The sequence below is a fragment of the Cygnus olor genome, chromosome 8, assembly GCF_009769625.2.
Source record: "Cygnus olor isolate bCygOlo1 chromosome 8, bCygOlo1.pri.v2, whole genome shotgun sequence".
Lineage (NCBI taxonomy): Eukaryota > Metazoa > Chordata > Aves > Anseriformes > Anatidae > Cygnus > Cygnus olor.
The window spans coordinates 7,959,118-7,981,550 of NC_049176.1; the positions used below are offsets into that span (position 1 = coordinate 7,959,118).

The window sequence follows — 22,433 nt, forward strand, 5'->3', positions numbered from 1 at the left end:
ACAGTAGACAGCTTGCTGCTCAAGTACTAGATTTGGTTTAAGTATTAGTGAGCCCAGAACTCAGTCCAATTGAATTTGTACTAGGAAGTCAGCTGGAAAGTTGGAGTCTTTTATCTTGATTATATCGAATAGTATCTTATTTCTTAAGTAAGGAGCCAACTGTGAGACAAATTTTTGGAGTAAGTAAATTATTTAAGTAATGGTAAGATAACAAATTTATAATTTCAGATCACAGCTGTACATAGCATAATCTGTCTCCTTTCTCAGCTATTTAGCACAAATTACATTGAAACAAGGTACAGATCACGTATATGCTCAACGTGCAGCATTCAGACTGACAGTTCTGCTGGCTTGTCAAAGGGTAGATTTAGGCCATTTCTTTTACCCACATAAAAAGCCACTATACTTTTCACTACACCTTTTTTTCCCCTCCTCAAAACTGGGTAAAGGCACTTATAAAACAAAACTCGTGCTATAATTCATAATGTGTATTTTCAATGGTTAAAGCAGATGGTTAATAGCAAAGCTGTAAGCTCTTTTCAATTCTCCCAATTTAGATGTTCTCGGTAAACAAATAATCAGTTTCTCTACTTTTACCTTTCACATTTGTTATTAAATAGACTTATATATAGAATATATATATATATAAATAGAATATATATAAATATATAAAAATAGAAAAAAAATATATATATACATATGTATATATATATATATATATATATGTATATGTATATGTATATATAAATAGAAACAGATTGTTAAAGAGAAACCAAGCATTTCACAGCCGTGAAAGTCGGATAGCTCTGTCAGCTTCCATAATGGTCTCTCACCAACAGTGAGCACCTAAAAGATTTATGAGATTTCTACTTCAGATGTGTGGGCCTGCCAGAGATCTAGAAGAGATCTAAGCAGAAGGTACAAACCCAGAGTAGCAGGGTCATGAATAAGATGGGTTTTGAACGCAAGCCAATTTGTAGTTCAATATTCCAATGATACAATGGACAGAAAGAATTGTATAATCAGAGCCTTTGCCAAGGAATGCAAACTGCCAAGATAACCTATGCTGATCATAATTGCCTATATCAGTCCAATAAAGTTATTTATTGCCAGGACCTATAAACTCAATAAAAGACCTTTTATAGGATTCCTCATTTTTTCATCATAGAATACACGTTGACAGCCTAAACAACTGAAAGGTGCAGCTCGTAAGTGTACCATGCATATAAATGAACAGCTGATAGATTAATTGCCTGGTGCTAAAGTTTGAAGCTTTTTACACTGTCTGTAGCTTTGGAATTTTTAATGAGCTTTTTCCATATGAGTGCCAGAAAATTAAAAACAAGCCATCACTGCTTCCTTCAGTGACATCACTAAGGAGTACACAATCTTCCTACGTGTATGTATTACTGAGAATGAGCTTTCTTGGTCCTGCATGCTTCTTCTGGAAGCCCTTGATAAAGGCTTCCCTTTTACCTGTTTCACTGTAAAGAAACAACATATGCACTTCCATACTGACAGCATATCAGCATTCTTCGAACGAGCTCAGAAAAGCTTTTAAGATACAATACTTCCTATGGGGCATGAAGATCCTTTACAAACTGTCAAAGGAAAGGGGTTATCTACAATGAATCAGAGATAACTCTTCAGGAAAGAATGATTTCCTTCCTCCCCCCACCCCCCAGCTATTTTTCTTCACTTTAACGCTCTAACTTTTGCAGTTTCACCAATTTATTTTCCCTTATTACTCCATTAGAGTCATCGGTGCTGAAACTGTGCTATCCTCATTTTGCAGCAGGATTTTGAGTAGAGCTCTTGAAAATAAATAAGAAAAAAGAAAAAAAATAAATTACATTCTACTTGGAGTAAAAGATATTAACAACAGAAATATCCATGCTGAAGGTGCCAGTTCAACTCTAACTTCCAAACCCATTTCTTCTCAGATCAAAGGCTGCAAGTACCCAAAATCTCAAAGCTCCTGTCTAAAGGCTACTTATATAAGCTTTCCCAGTGTCAATTATTACATCAACTTCACAGTGCAAACCTCAAATATAGTGTGGGTGATGGCTATCCTGAGGCTATGGATCATGGAAACCTGGACTTCCCAGCAATTAACTTTCAGGAAACCTGACCAAATTTTGCAGTCCTCCTACTCCCCATCATGACACCTAAGCTTCTGCAAGAAAATCTGTGACTTCACAGAGATCTCACTTTTTCCTTTTCCATCTCTTATCAGGTGTAGGTTGTAAATGATGCACTTGAAGTTTTAGAAAAAAAATAAATTTGACTCACATGTAGGCTTTGGTCAGGAGTACCCTGGGAAGCCATCGTTGTCATTAATATTCACAGCTGGTTCACGTTGTTTCCAGTGCATATTTTGTATGAATAGCTGTTTTTTGTGGAGAGCATCTACCAAAGCTGCATTTCTTCATACCTATAAGAAATAAACGCAGTTAATAAATACAGGGAGAAAAAAAAATCTGCTTGTTCCTTCTGGTTTTCCTGTGTTTGTGTGTGTGCATTGATCACTTGTTTTGTTGTTTTTAGTCATGGATAAATCAGCATGAACAGTTTATACCCCCTTAAGCACAGGTAAAGGGGGGATTGCCTAAATGAGTGGTTGCATTGGATTAAAATTTCATCTTTCTAACTGATGCACATTACAGTTATTTCCAGGTTGTAGGTAAGATGTATAAGCAGTAACAAAATAAGAGAACAGAGCACCACATTTCTCATGTTCTCATTCTACTTCTATTCAAAATCACTTTTTTTTTCAGCTCAGTTTCTTGTTGCAAGCAGTAAGATCAGTATTAAATAATAAATCAGCTGATAACTAGATCAAGTAGTTCTCCAGCCTCCATAGAGATAAGCAATCAGATCTTCCAGAAAGATTTTATATTATTTGGCACATTAGAAGAATAAAGAATATTCCGAGTACATTTGTATTAGTGATCTATTTTGTGTGTAGTGCTGTTAGAAAAAAAATATATTTCTGATGTCACTTTTTTAAACGTATATACAGTCACTAAGTTTTTACATTTAAAAAAAATAAGAACCATCACTCAAGCAGTCAAAATGAAAAACTCAAAGAAAAACAAGCAGAGTGTCTGTCACAAACAATTATTTTCCGTGCATTAAATTATGACACTTAAGAACAGACTTGACAGCAATATGAAATTAAATAGTGTTTAAGAATGTATGTAGCATTTTTCAGAACTGCCTGATAACAATAGCTTCCCTATTTCAACTCATAAAATGAGGCTTTTTAAAAATCTCTACCATACAAAGCTATAGGACTAGTTTTCTGGATGTTGGGTGAGCATCAGTTTACCAAGGATTGAAGAATGCTGCATTTACAGTTGTGTGTCTATGTACTCTCAGTTAGTCACCCACAAGCTCCCCACCTATAACATTCAAATCCTAACAATTTCTGCTGAAGTTGATGAAAGAGGAAATGTTTAAATGATGTTGAATGGTTAAACCACAACATTTCCACATGCAGAATAGGCAGAAATATTCTAACACTTCTACTTTGATGTTTGTTAGTCTAAGTCTTATTTGTATGTATAAAAACATGAGAAATATAAATGCTTCATCTTGATTCGGGACTAGAAACCCTCAATTCTGCAACTCTAGCTCATTTGAGGAATCCTATTCCCATTATCAACATTAACTTTGAGTGACTGCAGAAAACAAGTTTCACATTACTACAAATACCTCTCAAAGAACTGTGCCAATAGAAACCAGCAACATATAAATTGAAGCTAAAGACAAAATGAAATATCAAAATGAATGACAAAATAGATCACTAATAGAAATGTACTTGGAATATTATTTAGCTTCTAGTGTGCCAAAATTAATGAAAAAATGAAAGGAAAAAGTAGTTGAAAAGGGGGGAGGCGTGTAAAATATGTGCAAATTTTATTATCCAAGTACCTTGCATTGCATGTTTTTAAAAAAAACATGTGGTTAAATAAAGTCATCTATGGGAATCTCTCTTTTTGTTATAGAAACAAGGATTTTTAAAGTTAACATCAATATTACAAAATGCTAGAAGTTGTCCTTCTGTCACTTGGCAATTAAAGAATTTTAGTCTTAAAGGTATTTTAAAATTTGCATTGGTATAGAAAAGGTAAAACTTTGGCTATAAAAACCTACTGTTTTGGAGAACAGAGATATTTGGATTAGATGAGAGAACTACCACCACAAACGGATTCACTCCAAGTCATTTAATACTCCCCTGGAAAGCTCCTCCTTCCCAGTGACAGCTAAGATTATCCTTTTCATTTATTTAATGTTTACTTTACACTCCAGGCAATTGCCATTCCATATCTGAGCCATCCCAGAACAATCTCTGGCTTTTCACCTCCTGCCCTTATCTTCTCCTTTGGCACTTCACACAAGGAACAAATGTGAAACACAGAACTAAAAGCTGCTTTCAGATCATTCGTGTTATCAGCTAAATATAAGAGAATAGCAGTGTAGACTGTAAACAACATTTTATGAAATGGAAAAAGCCTTCAAAGAAGCCCATGTGCATTCCCCAACCCTTTTTTATTTATTTTTAATCAATCAAAGAAACAATATAGATCACTGCATATACTGAAGAAAAAATCCTTGCCAAACGCACTGCATTCACATTAAAAACATTCATGATACGTCATGAACGCCAGGAAACAATAATAAACAGTCATCCCCAAATATCAAGTATTAGAAATCAACCAAAATGTAGATCTATACTTCTGACTTTAACTTTTTTGTTTGTTTGTTTTTTTAAAGCCTTCACCCTCCCTTGGAAAATGCTGTCTGCTTAGAGGTATAAATGGGTGATGACAGACACATGCAAGGAAACTGTGCTTCATTCAGAAACATGCATTTTCTCAAGGTTTTTTTAACCAGAAGCACTTCAATGACTAAGCTATCTGGTGAATATTATGTGAATATACCAGCAAATAACTGGAAGAATCAAAATGTGAGCGTGGACAGAGTCAATTAATTGTTTACTCAACAGAAAAAAAAACAGCAATGCATGAAAAAAGAAATTGTCTTAAACCACAGACACATGATTATTTACTTTCATAACACTAAAACTTCGGCTAATTTCAATGTTCCCTATTGTTACCAACAGAGAATTACACGCTTTTCTCTGAAGAGCTGAAAAATACAGAAAATTTACAGAGTTACTTTCAAGCCAGATATACCTGTAGCTCCTCACTATGCATTTTTTGTGTATTTTGTGTAAATCTTATCTATCATTTATTGTTTATTTTGATTAAAAAATAACAAATAAAAATAAAAAAATGCCAAGCCTCAGAACTTCCTAAAAAGCTAGCACTTCTAAATACAGGAAAGTTGTCTATAGTCTTGTGATTTCCTCCCTGGATCTCTACTACAGCGTATAAAAACACCACTGCTGTGCTTATATCACAGAAACAGATCAAATTCCAGCAGCTGGGGATTTGTGGGTGGCAAATAAATCTGCTTAGCTTGAGAACACACTTATGTTTCTCTGCTACTTTGTCAGTTGGTAGAAGAGAAATTAGAGAAAAAGGAGAGATTGAGAGATTAAGAAACCAGAGAGAAGTCATTCAGGCATATCAGTGCAGAGTTGCAGTTACTTTACTGATCACTTTAACAGAGTCTAAGTTTTCTATGTCAGCTGCACTGTAGGAAGAGGTCGTTTCAACACTTTTAGTTTCATTATAAAGTCAAATGAGAAAGGTTGAACGACAAGAACTGAAGTGCCAAATATACTCAAGTCAGAACACTTGCATTGATTCTGGAAATAATATTTGTATATATTTAATATGGTTACAGAGTCCAATAAAATGTGAAAACTCTAATAACCAGTCTAAAATCAGCTGACTAACAGCCTAGATGCAGGAGATGGGGCAGTGTGTGTTTGTATCCTAGCAAAGTGCAGTCTTCAGAGTCACAGTTCCCATCACACAGTGAGCAGCAGCAACATGCATCAGCCCACTACCAGCTCTCTCTGCAGAAGACTTCCATCCCATGCTTACACAGCTATTCAGGCATTTTAAAAGGCTTAAATTCCCTTTAGCTTAGATTTCAGCATAGTTACATGGTAGGTAGTTTGGTTTGTTGTTTAGTTGGGATCTTTTGGTTTTGTTCTTGTTATTTGTTTATAAAAACAGCAAGACACAGGCAAATAGAAGAGAGGGATTTATTCACAGCAGGCCAACAAAACTATTCACTCTACTTTTCCTGTCTCCCAGCTAGGGAAGCTTCTGCTCATTTGATGTTGGTATTCTCAGAACTTCTCCTCCTGGAAGAAAACACAGGGCAGCACAGGGAACGAGCATACTCAACCTTCCCCTTTCTCTTCCTGGAAACACTGCTTCAGAGAATAATATTGTTTAGAGCAGCAAGGTCTCAAATGATAAAAGCACAATTTGGGCATACACTTAAAATCAAAGTACTTTCTTAGCTATATAATAACTTGAACACTGAAGTACTTCATTTTCTTTTGGGTCAGATCATGTCAAAAAGCTTTACAAGCTTCTGGACATCTGCTAAACTGTTTTCTCCCAAAGCATACTTTTCTTTTTCATATACAAACCAAGCAAGGTTTGCTGCTTGACACCCTGCAGCAAACAGGCACCTTGCATCTACTTTGAAAGCGTTGATTTGTTTCATGTAATCACTGGGCAAATTTCCTTCTATCCCTCAGTCTCTTTTATGAAGGTTCAAATAAGAATAGAATAAAGATTAGAAAAAGTTTACTCCTTGCACTTGCACCCTGTCTAAAAAATATGCAGACTGATGACAGACTGCTGAGAAAAATGATCCCGTATTTTTACCAAATCCTATTTCTAAATCTCATTCATTTTAAAGCCATTTTCCTCCTGCAATTTAATGCATCATCAAGGGATAACACTCACAGAAGCTCAAGAATGAGTGAAAGGAATGACAAGAAATTTACCATAGCACACAAGCACTTCTCTGGGTTTAAGGTTTCTGGCACAACAACAAACATTTGACTCCATTAACTCCCATGAACAATGCTCCATCATAATCTGTCAGCTCACGCATGCATATTCTCATGTCTGTATTGCTAACAAAGTTCTTCAGCCATGCTTCTATTTGGAACATTAATACTTTTCAGAGCCATCACTTAAAATATGATCATTATTGCCTCTAGGCAAATCATTTTAATTCATTCTCAATTCATACGAATTAAAATGAATTGATCTTGGCTCAAGCAGCACAACTTTTTAAATTCATGGTTTAATTCATTTTTAATTTGTATGAATTAAAATACATTGATCTAGGCTCAAGCAGTAAAATTTTTCTTGCTTGCTTCCCTATAAATATTCCAAAAGCCACAATATCTGTTGATGACAAACTCCATTGAAAAAGGGATTTGATAACAATACTAATTCATCAGCAAGTCTGCTGGTCTTCAACAGGACCCAGGACAATATTGTTTTCACCTGAGAAGCAACTGAGCCGACTGAGCTGCCAATATTGACCACAATGTACGGGATCACAGCATCAGCCTGTGATTCCAATTATGCTGGGTTTTCAGCTTGTAACCCATGAACAGCCATACTATAAAAGAAGGTCCCATTCTTTCAAAATAAAGGACGCTATTTCTTGCTTCTGAATTTTGTTCTCCAGCTCCTACTTTGCTTGGAGTTTGGTTTTAAAACTATGGGAGCAGAGAAGCTGCAACTGCCATAGTAACCATAAGCATCCATTTCCCATTACTTCGTTTCCGCAGAATGAATAAAGCCTTACATCATTCTTTTCCCTTTGAATGGAAGGGAATATGTATGCCAAGTCTATGCTGATATTATTAGGTTAATTTGAAAGAATGTCTCGTGATTTTATTTGATACAGCCTGCTGCTGAGAAACGACAACCATCTTCTGAGTGCTACTGCAGCACTGAAGTTCCTGCATTTATTAACTTTGGTAGATGTGTCAGACGATATGAATAAACAGTTCCCTGATCCAAAAAAAAAAAAAAATAAATAGATCAATATCTTTGACACGAATGAACTTCTTATATACGCACCAAGTCATCCATTTAAACGCTTCAGTCAGTGTTGGCTTGACAGAGCACTCTCAATGCAAAGCATGTAAATCAAGCAGAAATCAAGATGAACAGACATGGTCAATATTGTCATGGAGATACCTTGACTGCTACTGTGCGTGCGCCTAAGTAACCAACTGTAACAAGCTTCTGCCCTTGCTAACTGGCAAACAATTCTTTGCTTTCCCCCAAAAGGGGGATGTTCTTGAATCGGTTTCTTACTCTTGTTTTGAATTCAGGTTGCCTAACATGGAGTCTCATAATTTTCTGGCTTCTGATGAGAGGCAGTCACCACTGATTTCAATTCCATTATAAGAATTTACATATAAAGTATATAAAGATATTAAGCATATAGATGCAGTAATTTATATATTCTTTCACAATACCTTCTGAGAGGCAGATCTTGAGCCATAATGGTTCAAACTAATATCTAGTGCAGCACAGGCTCCAGCATGTTAGAATGTTAGATCAGCTGGGAGTACTTTGTAAAAAGCAAACACTGCCTTACTTCATATTAAATAATAATAATAATAATAATAATAATAATAAAACAGTAAAGAACTTAAATAAATAACATAGGTAAATTCTCTACAATTGATCACAACTGCATTTAAAAAGTCAAAATACAACTATAGTTTTAGCTGGTTCCTTTATCAAGGAGAAAAATAATTTGCAGATTTTGTTGAAGTTAAACTACATGAAATTGAAAAAAATATAAATTCTCTCCTTTATCAGAAGAAGCCAACTTGTTTGGAACTATTCATTAGGAAGTCCAATAAAAGAATAAGGCCAAATGAAAATAAATTTAAATATATTAATAGAAAAAAAAATCACATCCTATTACAAATCTTTAAAAAGCAATACACACATATATATATAAATATATATATATATAAATTATGTATTTATATAAATATATATACATTGTCATTACCCTTTACAGGGTAATGATACATTTGGATGCTTTTAAAACAGCTCTGTGCAAGGGAGAGCATTATCCAAATTCTGTTCTTCTTGTCTTAGTGTCTGACTCTAGAGTAGTTATTTTACTTTTCTTTATCGTTCCTACTCCTTCTAGTCTGTAGGAGTCTGTATGTACCTATTGCCACATACAGACCTGGGGCTGTCTAGGCACTACTTTAAAACTAACACACGTGTTATATATGAAGATCATTACAAAATCAGAGAACACCCTATCCACACAAACTATTCTTGTCCTTCCCAAATTCCTTGGGGAAATCAGCTCTGCTGTTTAGGCTCTCTCTGGCAGATGTGAATGGTTTCTGAAATGCTAAAAAAGAACCCACTGAGAATGGAAGAGAACCTATTAAGGACAATAACAAAGAACAAAATAAGTATAATGGGAAACTATGAGAGAAGATGTCTTGACATTTAACAGTAAGAAGGAGGACTGGTATCTTTATGTACCTGCATAGGTATCTGGACGACCTTATATTTCAATATAACGAAGTAATTCTGTATAGGCACATTTAGCATACTCTGATTCAGAATGTCCTGTTAAGAAACACAACTCTATTAATCTGATTCTATTTTGGACAGAAATAATTACCTTGAAATAATAGGTATGAGTAGCCATTTTTTTTTTTCCTCTGCGAATTAATGATTTTTGCACTGTTTCATAGCCTGACCTTGTTTACAATTCTATTCTGTTGACATCCTGTTATGCTTTGCATTTAAATCTCTTACTGCATTAATAACAACTTTCTAATTACTTCACTCATTTTTTCAGTGTACCTATGTGTGGTGGTTTTGATCTCACACTAGATATGTATGAATTCTGAATATTGACTATATTCAAATGTTATTCAAGCCACTATCTCTAAGTTTTCAAGCAAGCAAAAGCTACAGCATAGTAAATCATATACTGTAAACCAATCATATATTGTAAAATAATGAATAACAAGTGAGCAAATTGGATGGTGTATGATTAAATGAATAGGTTACAGGCTACTTATTCAAAACATGAAAATATATAATAATATAAAAATGTCTGGAAAAACTAAAGTCACTTCAGAGATTCATTAGCAGAAAATTTCATGTGAATAGTAATAATGAATTCTGGCCAAAGTTTTTACATCTACATAATTCTTTTCCACAGTTATAATACTTAAGTCATATGGATGCTTCATGGCTCTCATGTAACAATGTGTTTTTTTCCTAGAGATTCCTAGTTTTAATTTTCATTAAGCACAGACAAAACACATAATTCACATTTGGTTGATGTAACATCACCCTAAGCCTCCTTCCCTTTGTCATTTCCCATTCCTCCCAACCTCTCTGCTGTATTTTCCCCTCTTAACCGCAAAGGAACAGCACTTTACACTCAATCTTCTTTGAATTCATATCGCTTGATCTTCAGCAACCAGAGACAGGCACAGTATCCCATGACATTCTTACCAACTCTTTGTACAATTGTACTTCTTTCTTTGTGAAATACCCTGCTGAATAGATCAATAAATTGTGTCTCAGTCATTCTACGTTCTGCTAATACACTTTCTCCTTCTCCTCCCATTTCCTAGTCAAAACATTTCAAGCATCAGTAGAAATCTAGTTACTAGGTTCAATAGCATAAGCATTTATTTGTGGATAAAACAATAGTATTTTGACTGTAATACATCTCAAGGACATCCAATTAAAAAACAAAAACTACTAAGCCTTTTTTTTTTTTTTTTTTGGGCACGGGTGGGGGACAGTGCCACTCGATTCACATTCTGGAAGAAAGCTAGCCCAAAAAAAAGTGCATGAAGGACCCAAGGCTTTATATGGTCATCTTATTACACATTCTTACTATCTTATTATGTAGAACACAGAAACAGGGCAAAATAAAGAACTGAATCCTGCTTATAACAGGGAAACATCTTGTGTCACTTTACACAGCATAAAAAACAATTACAAGAAAAAAAAAAAAAGAAAAGGACCAACATCACTTCAAAAACCTGGTTCCACTAATAAAAATACTAGGGATCCCAATTTCACACAAAATCAAATTAGGTTTCAAAGCAGCCTACTAAAACTATTTCATCTACAGCCACTGTTGCAGCATTGCTCCACTAGAGCTGCTGGATGCGATGGGGACTGACACATCTGTGACACAAGGTTCCAGTACTCAAGGAAGCAAATGACAACCGCATACGCACAAGGACCAAAATAGAACAATACCAGGCAAAAGTTGCTTCAGATCATATCCCTCTATTTCTCAAATATCTGCATGCAGCTCAATATTCTTAAAATACTTTCTTATTCTTGTTTTGATAGCAAAATTATTCAGACACAACTGTAACCTACTGCTAAAGACCATATATTTAAAGAAGTGGAAAGTTTAGAACAAGAATGTTAGGGATATGAATCATCTTTCTGAAAACCTTGAACCAAAAAGGTTTAGTAATATGAACAGAGAAACATCACGAATGTTGAACAGCAATTGGGATAAGCCAAAGTATTGTGGAAGCTAAATTAAATCCAAACTTTCCACCTCCCAGCAGGGAAGAAAAAAAAAATCACAATTTTTGGTTGTGTAGCCAAATCCAAAATTCAGAATACACAGACGGGAATTGAAAAAGCAACCAGCAAAGCAGAAAACATTTATGGCATTTTTTACTTAACTCAAAATTATGGTTATTTTTGGTAGCCTAAAGCCAGATGCTATGCAGATTATTCTATTTTTCTTTACGTTTAATTTCCTCACCACTTTCACCATTCAACTCTGGATTTGGATAGTGATAAGGAACAGAGCAGAGGCCTGGGCAGCACACACTCTAAGAACCCTGACATAGCAACGACTTTCCTGCTGTCAAATTTGTTCTGACCAGGTCCTAGGCACTGGACTCTTCAATGACTGCATCATGATATTAGAGTAGTTACGTTGCTTAGTCTGAGCAGCATGTTTGTAATCAATTCAGTGAAATGATTCAGCGAATCCAGGATCACTTTTATGCAACATTTTTTTCCCCTAACCATTTACTTAGCTGTAATTTCTATGCACTGTTTTCTCTGTATATTTCACATTTTCATTTTTCCTTCATGCATTTCATGTTTCTGACATAAAAGATGTTATGGCAGCATTATCTACTTCTACAGGAAAAACAAACCACCCCCAAAAAACCACCCTGAAATATATTTAATTTTCAGTACTGAAATACAAAATAAAACCACTGCATAGTGACCTGTGGGTGAATAGAGAATTTTTGCTATCCCTTCATCCTTTGAAATATTCATATACCTAAAATATTTGTTCCTAAACCAAAGCTTTATTTACTTCTTTCTCCCTATATATTTAGCCTGCAAGCTGAACTGTAAACTCTTTGGCAGAAGTATTTTTACTTTCTTTCTGCTGTTTGCCAGGTTGCAGCACCTGTTTATAGATAGTTACTCTAACCATTTTTGTTAGAAAAGCCATACAAGGTTAGATCCCAAGGGACGCTTAGAGAAAACATCTCTCTTGCATTTGGTCTCTAACATGGTACTTGTATGATTTGTTTCTCTTGTACTGAAGGCTCCTTTGGAATTACTTTAAGGCCATTGTAAGTAATCTCACAGAACTCATAGGCAGGAAGCAAGAAGCAAAAGCCTTCAAATGAAAATCTGTGTATTTTGAAATTCCTTTCAGATATCAAAATTAAAAAGGTCTGCACAATATTTAATGCATTGTAGAAACGTGTGCCTCCTCCCCAGCCCTTTAAGAACTATTACATTCATTCTCTCATCTATAAAAAAAAATCAATATTAATTTTGCCAGAAAGACTAATGTAATTTTTAGACATATGAACTTTTGACATTATCAATGGAAATACAGGCGCTAGACTGACCATTGCTGGAATATGATCATCTATTTCTCACGTCCACAATTTCAGAATTTGAAGAGTTCAGAAAAAAAAAAAATAAAGGTAGTTAAAGGACTGGAATGCCTTTTATTACTAAAGATATATATATATATGTATTTTAATCATGAGAACCTTTGGAGTTTATACCATGTTACATTCTCAGAAAGAAGGTTAAGAGATTATTTTATCTCAGAGTACCTAGATGAGAAACAAAGCTCGGATTAAGGTCTCTTGTGGTTTTATCATCTAACTGATGAAGACAAAGACACTGGTCCAAGAGGCTTGCTAGGAACAACTGGATGAAGATTAAAATCTGTGCAGTAGCCCACCAAAATCGTACACATTAAGAATAGTTTGGATGATGGATTGTATTAATTATAGGATAAGCAACGTTCAAGTTGTTAGAAACTAGCAAAATCCCATTTTGCACAGAAATTTTTTTCATGGTGAATAATGGCGCTTTCAGTTATTTTCGAAGGGATTAAGCTAACTGAGAGAAACAAACCTTTTGCTGCTACTTATTATTAGAAATGGTGTCAAAACACCGTCATCTGCAAATATGAAAAAAAAAAGAAGCATATGTTGAAATATTAACTTTTTGTTTGTATTTAAAATGCCTACGACACTAACATTCACCTGACTTGTGTAACGTTTTAATCTACACAATATTCATAAACCTGGAGTAGTAGAAGATAATCTTAAAAGATTGTAGTCCACCACCTCTTTCAGTTGATCTGTCACACTGAATAATTCAGAGCATGCTGAATACTTCACTAGCTCTTCCACTTTTCCAGCAGGCAAATCAGAGGGATTCTGTAGTGAATCACTGAACAGAGGCAATGAACTCTGTCCCAGACACATGCAACCCACAGGAATTTGCATGTCAGCATGTAGGCATCCCAGCGTCTGTTACACAGCAAGTCTATTTCTGAGTACCCTGAATAACAGAAAGCGTTTTCAAGATCAAATCAGAAGTGGAAAAAAACGGAGGTGCTCAGTATTTTTAGTACATGTAGGCAACACACTTTCATACCCATGACTACTACACCAGTGTGTAACTGCATTCTGTCACAATCAGCATTCCTGATTTCTTTTAGCACCTTTTTAGCCTCTTGCTAACATAGAGGGTGCAGCAGAAGAGGCAGGCCTGGCAGACGTCGATGTAGCCTCACTGCCAGAGCGGGCAAGCCTGACAGCAGGGAACCCCGATTCAGCAGGAAGCTGACAAGGTGCAGAGAACAACGCAGTGCAGAGTTACGCCTGCAAACCCTGAGCCTCTGGGAGCTGGGATTCAGAGGTCACCATCAGGGCTTGAAATGACAGTGCCACTTTCCTGCCTTCATATAACGCAGTGGGCAGTGGCACAGGAGAGGCAAGAGCACCCCCTTTAGTGATACTGCAGTGGAAGAGTTTCTGGTCTTGGACAGGACACGAGTACCTTTGCTGCTGCAAAGCACAGGTGCTGCAGGCATAGTGCAATGAGATGGAAGCACATTACTTTTGTTTTTCAATGCATAACAATCACCTCTTCATATAACCAGGAGATCAACCTGATGTGAGATACACAAAATCACTCAGTATGCTTGCACATGTATCAAAGCTGATGATACACTTTCAGTATTTTAAATGCAATTCCAGAGTTCTATTTGGTTAGCATCATTCAGCTACTACTAAGCAATAAAGACCTGCCCCAGCTATGGAAATTTCATATTTATGTTTATCCCTCACAACCTAGAAATAAAATTCTCAAATACATGAATTAATAGTAATCACAAATCACAAAATACAGCTTTGGTATAATGACATAGTAATTAGAGTATTGTGTCCATATATAAAACTTTATACTAAATAGGAAACCTCTAACAATACACAAAGTACGTGCATGGTTACCTGAACATATGACCAGAGAGCTTCATTACAGCCTGCAGTGACAGTTTGAGTAACCGATCTGGACACTGCCTAATTCCAAGCAGTTATGTTTGCCAAAAGCCTTCTTTGCCTCTGTCATACACTGAGTAGACTTTTCCTCCATATTCAATGTAAGTTTCAAGCATTAAACAATTTCATCGTTTTGCACTTTTTCAGTTGAGGTAATTCTTTACTATTAATATTGCACTGAACTTTTTAGATCAGATGCTCCTGGAATACACATATGAATATTAAATGATAACATTAAATAATTAAATATTCAACATCATTAAAATGCTGTCATTACAACAACAAAAAGAAAGTGCTGGTATTCAGTTTTCAAATGGGTTTACTCTTTTGAAAAATTCTTAGGCACTACACAAAAATAAGAAACCATCTTGGTTCATTTTAATTAACATACTGTATTTCATAACACAGCATTTCAAAACCAAATCAATATACTAGCGAGTGAATACAGTTACAAGTTTGAACTTTACAACTTCTCTGTAAAAACCTTTTAAGTATCAACAGCACAAGCATATATATATATATATATATATATATATATATATTTAAATACGTCTTTATTAGCTAGCATCAATGCAGATTACTTCAAACTACTTTTCTGGAAACACAGAGGAAAGACCAAACTTGTGAATTGTTTAAATGGTATGATATTGATTAACATGAGCTCTTTGCTAGATCCTATCAGTATAATTTCCAAGAGTCCTTCAAACGCATTCATTAAAGGTGATAATAACGCATTTGGGCAAAACACAGGTGCTTTCTATCTAGGGAAAAAAAAATCCCTCAATTCTGTATGATTTTGTTTCCATTTATACATTATTGGGAATGGAATTTTGTAGACCAATTTCATGAAACATGCTGAAGTCTTATTCACACTGGTCAAAAGAAATTGGTGTCCCTTTTCTTTTCTGGCTAGAAGTTCCTTGGTGTTTTCAAAAATTATTATTTAAAAGCCATAGAGGATGTTTCCTACTTTACAAGTCTCTGTAGTGTGTGGCTGCAGAGGGAGAGAAAGAAAAGAGCTGAAGCTAGCAGACATCAATAGGAATCTCCATCAGGAGTTTCACTGCAAGATGTTTGCGACATGGCCATCATTCACTTCCTTGTGGAATAGACTTCAGGGCTGTGAATTTGGACAGGAACAGAATAGCCAGAAACAAAACAAGCTTCAGGAAGCAAAAAGGAGGAATATTTTACACAAACTCCATCTTTGATAGGAGTGGAGCCCTGACTAGATTGTGGTAGCAGAAACCAATTAACTTGTTGTCTTAAAATATTTTTGAGTCATTATCTAGGGTATTGATCATTAATTGCTTAAATTTAAAGAAGTTGCTTCATCTCAACTCTAATGTAACATTTCTTATTTACTGTAAACCTGTTCAATATTTCTTCACCTTCACTGTCCAGAATTCTTCCTGAATCAGTTTTCATACTTCCCATTAAGTCATGATCAATTTTTATTTATTTATTTTATTTTTTTTTTTACGTTTTCTATAATGATATTCCGTTAGAAATCATAAAGGTGAATATTAACTTTCCTACAAGATTTTATGTTTCCATATTTGAAATATTTAGTTAGCACTGACTTTATTTTTTTTTCCTTCTCTTTTTTAATACCAGCATGTAAGATAACAATTTCAGTGTACTCCAAAGCTGATGCACCAGCATAATGAGTGTTTTTGCCAATGCACCTCTGGGAAAAGTGTTAGCAATTAACTGCAACCGCCACAGCCGAGAGGATACAAAGAAATGCATTGTGCTGATTTCATGAGTGCTCCCAGCTATCTACTAGTCAAAAACACTTTTGCTTTCTTTTTATATTAAGTATAGACATTCAGAAAAACATTTTACTTCATTTTATGGACTAGAAAATTGTATTAAATGCAAATGATGAGGCAATATGAACTCAGGAGGCCACCACAGCTTTCAACACCAGTTACAAAACTCTGGGTGACTGCAATGGCTGACATTTCAGAATCTGTATTAAACTTTCTGAAAGGCAACGTCTATTCAATATACAACACAAGCAAACATGTCTGTAAGCAAGCCTATGGAAAATGTCTCATTGTGGCCAACTTACTGTTGATCTACTGTTACACTGAATTCTATCACATTCACAGCTTGTGGCAAAATTAATTCTCATCCTCTGACAATTTTATTCAGCATACCTGTTTATATTTTTTCCTGAAAGGAGGGACAGTGAGTAAATAGATGAGTATGGAAAGAAGGAATCCAAGCCTTTGTCCCTCTTCCCTGTGTTTATAAATATTTTAAATACATCTACGTATGTATGCATATATGTATGTACACAAACATATACACTATATTTTCTGGTCATTAGGCAAGTTTACAAAACACCCAGCAAAGCAATATATCTGACCAACACAAGATTCATAAGAAGTTCTACAAGATTTTTGGTTTTGCTTTATGCCAATCTTGTATTAGCAAGTTATATCTATTTGAGTTTGGGCCAGTTTTCTAAAAGTTGATTAAAATCAAGGATATAAACTGCACTGAAATCTTCAGATTTGTTCCTGTCATGAATTTGGCTTAGTCACTGCTACACCACACAAATGCCTATAGCATTCACTTCCATTTCCTCTGAAGTGGTTCCAGATTATTCAGGGATGTTTGCAAATATGAAGGGGCCCAATTGCAAAGGTTGAAGTTTGGTTTACAGGAGCTGAGCTTTCTCCGCACCTTGGAGAACTACTGAAGCACAAGAATTAAAAGTTTGTCATTGTATTCCTAAATACTGAAATTTATATTCAGATGTCCTATATGGGGAAATTATAAAAAGCATTAATCAAAGAGCTTTTTTATTGCTCATAAAATTAATAATGAGTGTGAAGCTGAAGAAAAGATCAAGTGAATATCTGCCTTTTTTCAAGTACTAATGATTAATTTTGAAAATCCAATTTTAAAGCTAGAATTTAGTGGTTTATATTTTAAAAAATGAGATATATCACAAGAGAAAAATGCAAATCCAACTGTTCAGTATTTTAATTATGACTTTTCATAATTATTTCTACTATTAAATTCAAGCAGTTTCCTGAACGTCCAAGAAAATTCTTTACTACAGGTAACATTTTGAAGTATTACAAGGTTTTGTGTTTTGTACTTTACCAAATCATTTGGCGGGGCTCTTTTTAGTATCTGTAGGTACCCACAAGTCATCTGTAGCCATTTTCCCTGCCTTAATCTCTGGATTTCTTTTACTGATTTTAAATGTCAAGATTTAAGGCAAATCTTATACACTTAGTCTCCTTAATAAGATGAGGAGTCTTACAGAGTCAAGACTTTGTGATCAGACATACTCCTGAGCCTTTTTAGAAATTTAGGGTGGTTTTTTTAGGTTTGAAGATCACAAGCAAAAAAAAAAGCAAACGCTGAAAAACCGGCATATGCACTCTTTGCAGACCCCAAGTTAACCAGAAGCTACCTGACTATATTAGCCCAGCATTAAATTTGAACTAAAAATATCGCCTCGCTTCTTCATCCATTATTAACTTGGACTCAGCTCAAACTCATGTAAATGGGATCCTTTAGAGTCAGAATATAGACCATCGCCACTACATGGATCACTGGAACCTGCAGTGCAGTCCCCTCAGAGGAAACGGTCACCAGGGTTACAGTCAAGATAATTACTTGATTTCTCTCTATAGAAACTACTATGATTCATAAGAAACATTAAAGAGTAAAGCAACACTCTTCAGTTTAATAACATTGATTAGAATAAATTTGCAAACAAGCTTTAGCTGCACGCATTATCAACCTGAATATATTAGCACCAAGAGAAACAATTCTTTTGCACAGCAAAAATAATTGGGCATTTACTGTTCAGTATTTTAAACTCCCTTTAATCTATTTGCATATTTATTCAACGTATGCATTTAAGTTTTGCTGCGTGAGTTACTCAGACACAGAACAATAGCTGTCAGTACTGCAACCACCTCTGCATAATTTCCGCTGGATCACTCAATACTCTTTCCTCCAAAGGAAGATTTACATTCTAGTCAAGGCTGGAGAGTCCCGAAGTGCAGTTTTCCTATGTAAATACACCAGAAGGACACAATTCAAAGCAGCGGTACATGAAGAAAGTGCTAATTGTGCTATGAAGAAATACGTATTATTCAGGGTCAGGGCTTAATATCAGCTATCCAGATTGTCTTTTTTATTATTACTTTACACGAAATAAAAATTCACCCTGGAAATGGTACTGATTGTTGGCAGCACACAGATCCACAAGGGACGTATGCTATCCACTAGTTACACTAAATACTCGCAATTGATGGAAGAATGACAAGGACGCAGCTCCAGAGCCATCTTTATTTTCAGCAAAAAACTTCCCTGTCCACACAGTATTTTACAAAACTAGACTACTTGGTAGCTCAGCTTTGTCTGTAACACCACACTACAAATACATCCTGTTCTTTTCCACATTGCCACTGAACATGTTACTCATTTGCTACTTCCTATTTTGTGAAAAACTACCCAGGTTCTCTTCTGAAAGAGATAGGAAAAGAACCCAGAGAGGCAACTTGGCTTCAGAGCTGTGTAAGTGAAAGCCAAAAACTTATGCAGAAGAGAGCATGCCTCCAACATGGTGTGAAAGGAACCCACAGTGAGCCAGGCTTGCTCCTGCTCCTCCTCTCACAAGAGGCTTGTGAAGAGAATAGAATCAGAGCATCCGAATATGTGACGGGAGAGAACTTAAGAAATGCAAGATGGAAGGAACCAGAAAAACTAGGTGCTGACTGCCAAAAGAAGCTGTCTCAATCAGGCAGACAGGGACAGCCATAACCACCTCTTCTGCCCACAGTGACTGCCACCTCCCCACAGCAGGGAGGCACCAATGACAGCACAGAAGCAGCAGAAATGGCTGCAGCACCCCTCCATCAGCGCTCAGTGGCAGGACACAGCATCTTCCTACCCATGGCCCCATCCTGCAGGGTGCTCAGCAAGTGCCAACACCCAGCCTGGGGGCAGCGGGCAGGCTACATGGGGTCACGTGAAGAGGAACCTGCAGCTGTGATGTAAGGAGCTCTTAAAATAACTTCTACTTGTGATGTCTCTGGAACAGAACTGGCAGCTATTTCACTCAATTAGCCACAGCTGAAACCACATGTAACATTTTGAATGATCACACTTGTCAAATATCCAAGCTTATCTACTTCCAGCAAGTTTTGCTCATTTATTTTGTACGCATCTGGATGGAACCCAAAGTTATCATCAGATCAGTTTGACGCTTTGGATGGGGGAATGAGGGAATCGACTCCGAATCAGGGGACTTGAGTGTCAGCTGACCCAGAATGACTTAAAGCCAAGAGCTGCTTTAACCCAGAACTGTTCCTATTGTTGCTCACACAAATGCCCTCAAGAGCAGACAGCTCCATTGTTCAGTTATTTCTAGAAAAAATGTTTCTCGTTAACTTTATCCATGTTTTTTAATCTCATAACACTAAAATGCTTTTAAAATATTTTATATATCCCTTCCCCAAAAAAGTGAAAACAGATGTCATTGACCACAGCAACACCATTCAGATTCTTTTCTTCAAGCTTTTGAAGAAAAAGGGAATTATTATTTTCTATTTATCTGGTGAAGACTATCATACACATCCATGCCTGTCATTTTAGGGACTGTTTGTCACTTTAGGAATTCCAGCGTAGACCTCAATTTCTTTCAGAACATGCTGGGAAAACTCTGGCTGACACAGAATGCCTGCGGCAAGATTAATTACCAGCATAGAGAAAAGCTGCTGCCATGCTGCCCCTTCTTGTCTCTGCCCTGATTTCTCAAAGTTCGAGGCTCATTTAGAAATGATTATTTTAATGTGGAACATTCTGCAGAGCCATGCCCTTCTTTATTTAGTTGAGGAAACATGGGTCCCTTTATACTTTCCATTGACAGTTTATGTTCTCTATAACAGTCTATTAAATATCCCCCAAACAGAAACAAAAATTGGCAGATATCAAAGTCATTGTAAATACCTCACTGGGACAGCTGAGTCTGTCTGTATTTGAGTTTGAGAACAGATAAAACAACTTTTAGGATTTTCTGCAAGCTTTCAGTTGCATCTTTCTGCCCTGCCTGCATCCGTCTCCCCAGCGCCAAGGCTGTTACACATTATTATAGAAATTCTTCAGTAAGAGATTTATTGTACTTTGATACCCAGGAAAGACCGAAGTATAATCTGAAGTAGACAACAATATTGCTTCACTGAGAGACTACACTCCAAAGAATGCCACCATCAAAAGGCTTAAGAGACCGAGAGCAAATGCTAATAAGCTCACTATATTGATGATGGTAAATAGACCAAAAAGGTCTAGCAATGATCTATGTATTTGAAAATTATAAACATGCTGGTAAATATTGGATCTTTGGACCTTGAACCCAACAATAATTATGTGAAATCTTGTCAAGAAAGAAAAACTCCTTGCAGTTTTATTCTTCTCAAATGTAAATATTAACAGCAACATAAAACACACATGCCACCATTTCGAATTACAGTGTTATGCTGACCAACTTTCCAATCAACACCATTTAAGAAAAATATTTTTTACTACTTTCACTCCTCTTTGTCCTAAGCTACATTCTTGCTTTACCTGTTCCTCCCTGCTTCCTCCATTCCCTATCTATTCTCTCAGTCTTGACAGATCTTCCTGAGACCTAGGAACACCGTCTCCAGGAGAGACTTTAGGAAAATTGAAGTGAGCCAACATACAGCACTATGGTTCCATTTTTGTTTTGGTTTGGTTTTTCGTTTTTTTGTTTGTTCCTCCAACCCCCTTCAAAGGTCAATTGGACTTTTTCTAAATAGTTTAGAAAACACTAAACACTAGTTTTTTTTATAGCTATTATAATGAAAGGGTGCTGACTGAAATCAACAGTTACCTCAAAGTAACAATTTTCTTATATTACCCAGGAATAGCCACAACTCACCTACCAGAAGTTCACATGAGATTACAGCTCCTTCCACATCTCTGCCAGTTACTCATAAAAAGTATTGCAAATATTTGGGACAACCACTATTTATACAACCTGAGCCATTCATGATCAAAAAAGACCAACAAATTTATACTATGCACATTAAAACGTTATGTAAGTTTAATGCATAAATATAAAATGAATAATGAGAAGTAATTATGAGATATTTTTTTTTAATTTACAAGAGTAACAAAGACATAAGATCAGATGCAGCACAATACTGACAGTGCAAATCTGCTTTCACTAGCTAAGAGTCAGTGAGTCACCTAACTGGGAAGAGTAAAAAATAAGAACATGAAATTAAAAATTCTATGCAATGCAGGAATCTCAGTAGCTTTTTCTTCAAGTCTGCAGCACATAAGCTCTGCACCATCCTCAGACCTGAGGCTAGCCACTCCAGTCACACAGTCAGGGGACTTTCTGGCCTGATGACCATTGCTAAATGAAGTGGATTGTAGGGCATCAGCCAGCCAGGCTCTGAATCATCAGCTTTCAGCTATGAAACCCCAGGGTTTCATTTATTTATAGGACTAGGATCACCTTCAATATCAACCTAGGGAAAGATGCCCACACCTTTGTTCATCAGCAATAAGAAAGTTCTCCTCTGAAAAG

The 22,433-nt window shown here is 35.9% G+C and overlaps 1 long non-coding RNA gene across 1 annotated transcript in view; it reads right to left on the bottom strand.

Annotated features, from left to right (window-relative positions):
• The window catches only part of LOC121074127, a 159,566-nt gene that overhangs the window by 72,400 nt on the left and 64,733 nt on the right, over nt 1-22,433 (bottom strand). Inside the window, exon 3 of the long non-coding RNA XR_005822145.1 lies at nt 2,293-2,434. This is a non-coding gene — a long non-coding RNA (uncharacterized LOC121074127). The remainder of the gene's footprint in view (nt 1-2,292; nt 2,435-22,433) is intronic.